Raw genomic sequence first — 6,000 nt, forward strand, 5'->3', positions numbered from 1 at the left:
AAGGGCTAGAAGATGATGGTCAAAATATGTATAGTAATACATATTTGACCAAATTGAGAAGCATTCCAATCAGCTCTGAGCCATGTGTAAATATAGAAGAAGATATTGATGTTATGATGGCCCAGATCATCAAGAGAACTGGAAAATGGGTTGAGTGGACAGCAAAAAAGAGCCGGAGCAAGAGCAAGCCTACTCAAGCTTCTCCGGCTACTGCTACTCCCACTTCCTCTCAAAGCGCTACACCCAGTGCTACAACTTCGCCTACCCAAGGGCCGACTCAATCTGCAGGAGGAGGTGATCAACCCCCGGAGAGGAATATTCCAATAGCTCCCACTTGCTAAGGAGGTTCTCTACTAGTGATTGGAGCTCAAGCTGGTACTGAAGAAAAAGGGACAGAAGAGCCAAAAGATGGAACCACCGCTCCAGCTTCGCCTCCTCACACTACCCCAATTCCATCTCCACATGTTACCCCAGTTTCATCTCCTCATCATAGCCCTACTCCATCTGCAGGTGCTTCTCTTTTGAGACCAACTAGTTCTCCTATCTAGATAGTAGAAATTGGAGGTGATAAGAGCAGCAGCAGCAAGTCCACTGAATTCGATGAAGCTGCAAAGAGAACTCAAGAATAAGAGAGTGTCCCAGGTTCATCTCGGCTTCTCTCTTAAGATCCGAAGAACCCCTTCTCTGCAACAACAATAGCAATGACTCCAGTAAAGAAGAAAATGTTCAGCGTAGAGTCACTTGGAATGGCTTCTAAGGTGATTGGTACAGAGTCCTAGCTTGAAGACACCTTAGAAAGAAAAAGAAAGAGGAAAGGTGAAAGTGTTCCTACAAAGGATGTTGTGTCTCAGGTGGTATGTTTTGGGTCAGCCATGGCAAAAGCTAAGAAACATAAAACTTTGTCCATACTTGGGCAGGATCTAGATACCGAACATTTGACTATGGAGATTGCAAAACCAAATAAAGCAGGGAGGATTGCGGATATGACTCCTGAAGACTTCACTCTACATTCAATTGATCTTGGAGAGGCTAGGCATGATACAAAATTTGGCTTATGGAGATCAGGAAATGAGATAATAGAAGGTCAGTTAGAAAGCCTCAAATTGTCAAAGATTAAGATGAAAGCTGAGATAGAGGAACTCAAAAGATTCATCCGGCAGCTGGTTGTCCCATTGGCAATCATTACTAGTGTGCATGCTACTGAGAATCCTACAACAGAAGAGGTGCAAGCATTCATCTCACAGCTTCAAAAAGATAAACATTTTGGTCAGATTGGGAAAGAGTGGATTGATAAACTCAATGCGGATGGAGTTGCTCTGATTGATCAAATTGGGAATGTTATCCTTCGACTGGAGATTGAGAAAGATAATATGTCGTCTAATCAACGCACTTTGATCGTGGAGAAGGCACGATGTGATGAGTGTATTTCTCTCCTGAAAATGATTATCCAGATGAAGGCAAAGGAGGCAGTTGAAGTAAAGATTTTGAAGAAAGGAATTGATCCCCTGTTTGAATGGCTCCAGGGTATGCAATTCAAGCTAGAGATGATTCAGGAAGCTGAAAAATGACTCAAAGAAACAGAAGATAAAGTGAAGAGAACTCAAGATAGGGCATTTGAACTGATGAAGGGATTACACACTGATGCACAAACTAGTGGTCAAGGGAGAGCCCTTATTGGAGTAGAGATAATGAAGAACAACTTCTCTATGTATTTAAGTAACCTATCAGGAATGGCTTTAAGCGTTCAAAACAGAGTGACAGGGCTACAAACACTAGGTGGATACATACATGTAGCTGCTGAAGAATTGACAGGACATCTAAATTCTATGAAAGAATTGGCTCGAGAACACTCCAAATGGCTCTTAAGATTCACTAATGTACACGTGCCTAGTCATGAGGAATTAGTTCCCATTATAGTTGCCGCCATGGCATATAAGGCGAAAGTTGAAAACGGGAAGAAGTCTAAATGATTCGATGATGCCTCCTTTTCACCTTCTTTTGCGACTTGAACCAATTTTGTAAATTTTGTAATACAACAAACTGGCATCTTGCCATTTGTCATCCTTAGAAGATGAACCGATTAAAATTCCTATTGTAACGGTCATCTCTCGACTCTATATGTATGAAACTGAACGATTAATGAAAGGTCGGCAAAATTTTGGTGTGAAGTACTATTTGTTGTAGAGACAATTGAATGGTATTTTATTTTCAATCATTTTCCGTTCTAGTACGTATTGTGATTAGTTAGTATTTCCTTTCTGTATTGTAGAGAACTAAGGAAGAACAGAGTTTCATTCCCCTGTTTTCCAGACTACCAATGAATGTAATAAGTATTGTTATAATTCATTCGACGAAAGGATTCTGTTAATTTTTCCTGATTCATCAGTTGTATTTCAGATTTGAGTTTGACTTAGTTTAGCATCAGTTGATTATGCAAATAGATTTATGGATTCATAAGATGCGTGGGCACATGAATTTGTTTCAGTATTGAGAAGTCTTTCTTGCCTGAATTAAGTTCTAGTTAGGCTTAATTTGGTTTGCCTCTTCTGCTCTCAGGTTAAGAACATACCCCGCATTAGTTTTAGGAACAAAAACATAATTCTTTGAACATCATTCACATAGGGAGCTGTACCTACCAATTCAGAGAGAAGCCAGTAATTACAGAGCGGCTTTTCAACTGTTGTATTCAGATATTATTCCTAATTTGAGGCATTAAGAGTCATATTTTCACAAGAAACAAGAAAGGATAAATCTGTTTACCAACAAGTGTAATTCTCAGAGTAGAGAAGTAGAGTTGCATAGTGGAGCCACCTTTATAAAATGCGCAAACTATGCAGCTTGTTTCATTGTTGACCCTTCCATACAGGCACCTTTATAAAATGCAAAAAATGTGCAGCTTGTTTCATTATTGTCCTTTCAAAGTAAGTTCACAGAATCAACCTGACTTTTACAGCCTTCCATTCCTCACTAATCCCAAACGTTTATACATTTTGTAATTCGTTATGGAATCTGGTATGTTAACTGTCAAGAAGAAAATGGTTAATGGCAGCCTTGGAACTTCTCCATTTGACAGACCCAACAGTCAATCATCCTTCCAATGGTCACTCTTTTAAGAAGTGACTCCCTTCAGCATCAGGTGACTCCCTTCAACGTCAGATACTCCCTTTGGCCTTTGACGTGGATGCCTTTGGTGACATGGATGCCTTCGATGACGTGGATGCTTCAATCATAGAGATGCCTTCGGTGACGCAGATGCCTTCGATGACACAAACACCTTTGGCATCAGGTTAGTCTCTTTGGCATACCAAATTCACCATACACCTATTCCAGGATGTACCGTATTGACACCGTACCCACTTCACTGCCAAGTGTACCACAATGTCAAGTCACGACAGACCCTTCACCGTACGGTGGAATCACGTGTACGGTATCTCAACGTACAATGAAAAACCATCGTACATACTTGCCATTCTCAACAATCTCCTACTTGATGAGTACATATTAATAGCCACATAGCTACTTCACATGACCATGTCTGCCATTCGAACTTAACCATGTCCATTTTCAACATCACATAGAAGTGCAATAACAAAATTGTAGCATCAAGAACATAAACAATACACTACCCATGAACCATGTCCTACTTACACCTCTAAATACCTCACAGTACTCTTGCTGAAACCTTCAATCGTTCCAACAAACACATCTCTAATCACAAGAGATGACACCATCATCTCCATCTCTAAGTTTCCATGAACACCTGCAACTGATAAATCCATGCCAACTCTGAATGCAATATTGCAATATCACAAAGTATCCAACAAATGATCAATGTACTCAAAACAAAGAAACTAAACCAAGATCAATGTCAAAGTTCCAACCATAGCCTTAGGAACATAACCATGACAACATGATCTAAAACATCCCAACCAAAGAGATAACATAAACTACACCTTTATCAAAGACTCTATTGAGCCCTCAAGATGACAACATCTTCAGTTACATGAAGATTAACATCTCCATACAATACCTCAGCAAATGTGAAAGGACCCTTTTGCTACACTAGAATCTCGTGCCTTCAACATGTGCAATACCAATGAAGATCAATTACTACGTCATTGCCAACAACTCCCACTGTACAGTGGTGCCAAGTCACAAATGGCATCGTGACAAACATTTTCTACACAAAGATTGAATTATTCTAACCAGTCATAATTGGATGAATGATTAGCCAAAGTAGCATTGCTAACATCTTTACCACAACTCTGAGAAGAATCAAAATCAAAAGAACTCTCCATTTTCTTCTTCTTCTCTTTGTAATCTTTTTGGATATGACTAGTCTACTTGTAGTTCCAACACTTTGCTTTGGACTTATTGTTGGAACATTCAGGCTTCATTTCCTTGCTTTTTTCCTCTCGAACGTTGAGGGCCTCTTTAGCCATCTTAGAATATGTCCTCCGCATCTACTTTGATAGAAGCACAACAACTACTTCTGATAGAAGTGCAACAACTACTTCATCCATTTTGAACTGGTTGGTAGTACTTCCAATGGTCATCACAAGAAGATCCCATGAATCAGGCAATGAGCACAATAGTAACATGCAATGCTCTTCTTCACTAATGGACACACCAATATATTTTAGCTGTCCAATCACCATATTGAACGCATTTAAATGATCTGCCACAACTGTTCCTCTTTCCATCTTCAGAGAGTACAACTTCTTCTTAGGAAGAGCTTGTTTACCAAGGATTTTCCTTGATAAAAATCTCCAAACAAAGAATGTGCATTTTTCTCCTCATGAACGTTCAACAGAATAGAATCTGCAAGACAACCTTATCAATTCTCTAGCTTTTTGATCTCCTAAAAATCAATCTTCTCTCTTCGTGCCTGAAGGCTTGTTACCAAACACAACCCACATATCACTATCAACCAATATATCTTCAACTTTAAGTTTCCACAACTCAAAGTTTGTGCCATTGAACTTTTCAATCTCTACTCTCCCTATACTTGCTATCTCAATTACTAGATAAACACTTTTCAACCTCCCATTCGAACCAAATTGACACAAAAAACAACCCTACTCAACAATGATAACCTAGTCTTTGATACCACTTGTTAGGAAAGCTACATGTGGAGATGCCTTCCCAATGCCAATTTATAGAGGAAATATAAAAGACAAATCTATTTTAGAACATTGAGATGCACAGGAAAAACAAGAACAAAGAAAAATAATATGCGGACAAGATAAACACAAGAGACCAGATTTAAAATGGGAAACTCTTTTAGGAACGTTCGAGTAATTGGAGGCGTCCGAATGATCAAAGACATCTGATACTTGAAAGAGTGACTGTTAGATGGATGATTGACGGTTGGATAGATGAGATCCAAGGATGCTAATAACCAAATTGTCCTGTGATAGTTAATGCACTAGATTCCATAACGAATTGTAGAGTGTATATATGTCTGTGGGATTTGTTAGAAATGGAATGGGCTGAAAGTGTGAAATTCAGGTTGATTGTAAAAGCAATCTGAGCCTATGAGCCTATCCAGAAACCAGAGTTTTTTCTATGTAAATTGTTTACAGTAATAAAAAGTTGCTCAGGGTTTTTTGGTTGGTGAGTTTTTTTCTCGAAAGGGTTTCCCATGTTAAATCTGGCCTCCTGTGTTTATCTTGTGTGCATGTTATTTTTTATGTTCTTTGTTTCCTGTGTATCTCAATCTTGATGAAGTAGCTATGAAATATTTCTTATTTCCCTTGTAAGTTGACATTAGGAAGGTGTTTCAACATGTTGCTTTCCTAACACGTCGTATTGGAGCCTAGGTTATTCTTGTCAGGTAGGGTTGTTTTCTATGTCAATTTGGTTCTAATGGGAGTTTGGAAAGTGTTTATTTGGTAATTGAGATGACAGGTATAGGCAGAGTAGAGATTGATAAGTTCAATGACACAAACTTTGAGTTGTGGAAACTTAAATTTGAAGATGTATTGGTTGATTGTGATC

This window comes from Cupressus sempervirens, chromosome 5 (assembly GCF_028749045.1).
Source record: "Cupressus sempervirens isolate cs-2001-9-10 chromosome 5, ASM2874904v1, whole genome shotgun sequence".
Taxonomy (NCBI): Eukaryota; Viridiplantae; Streptophyta; class Pinopsida; order Cupressales; family Cupressaceae; genus Cupressus; species Cupressus sempervirens.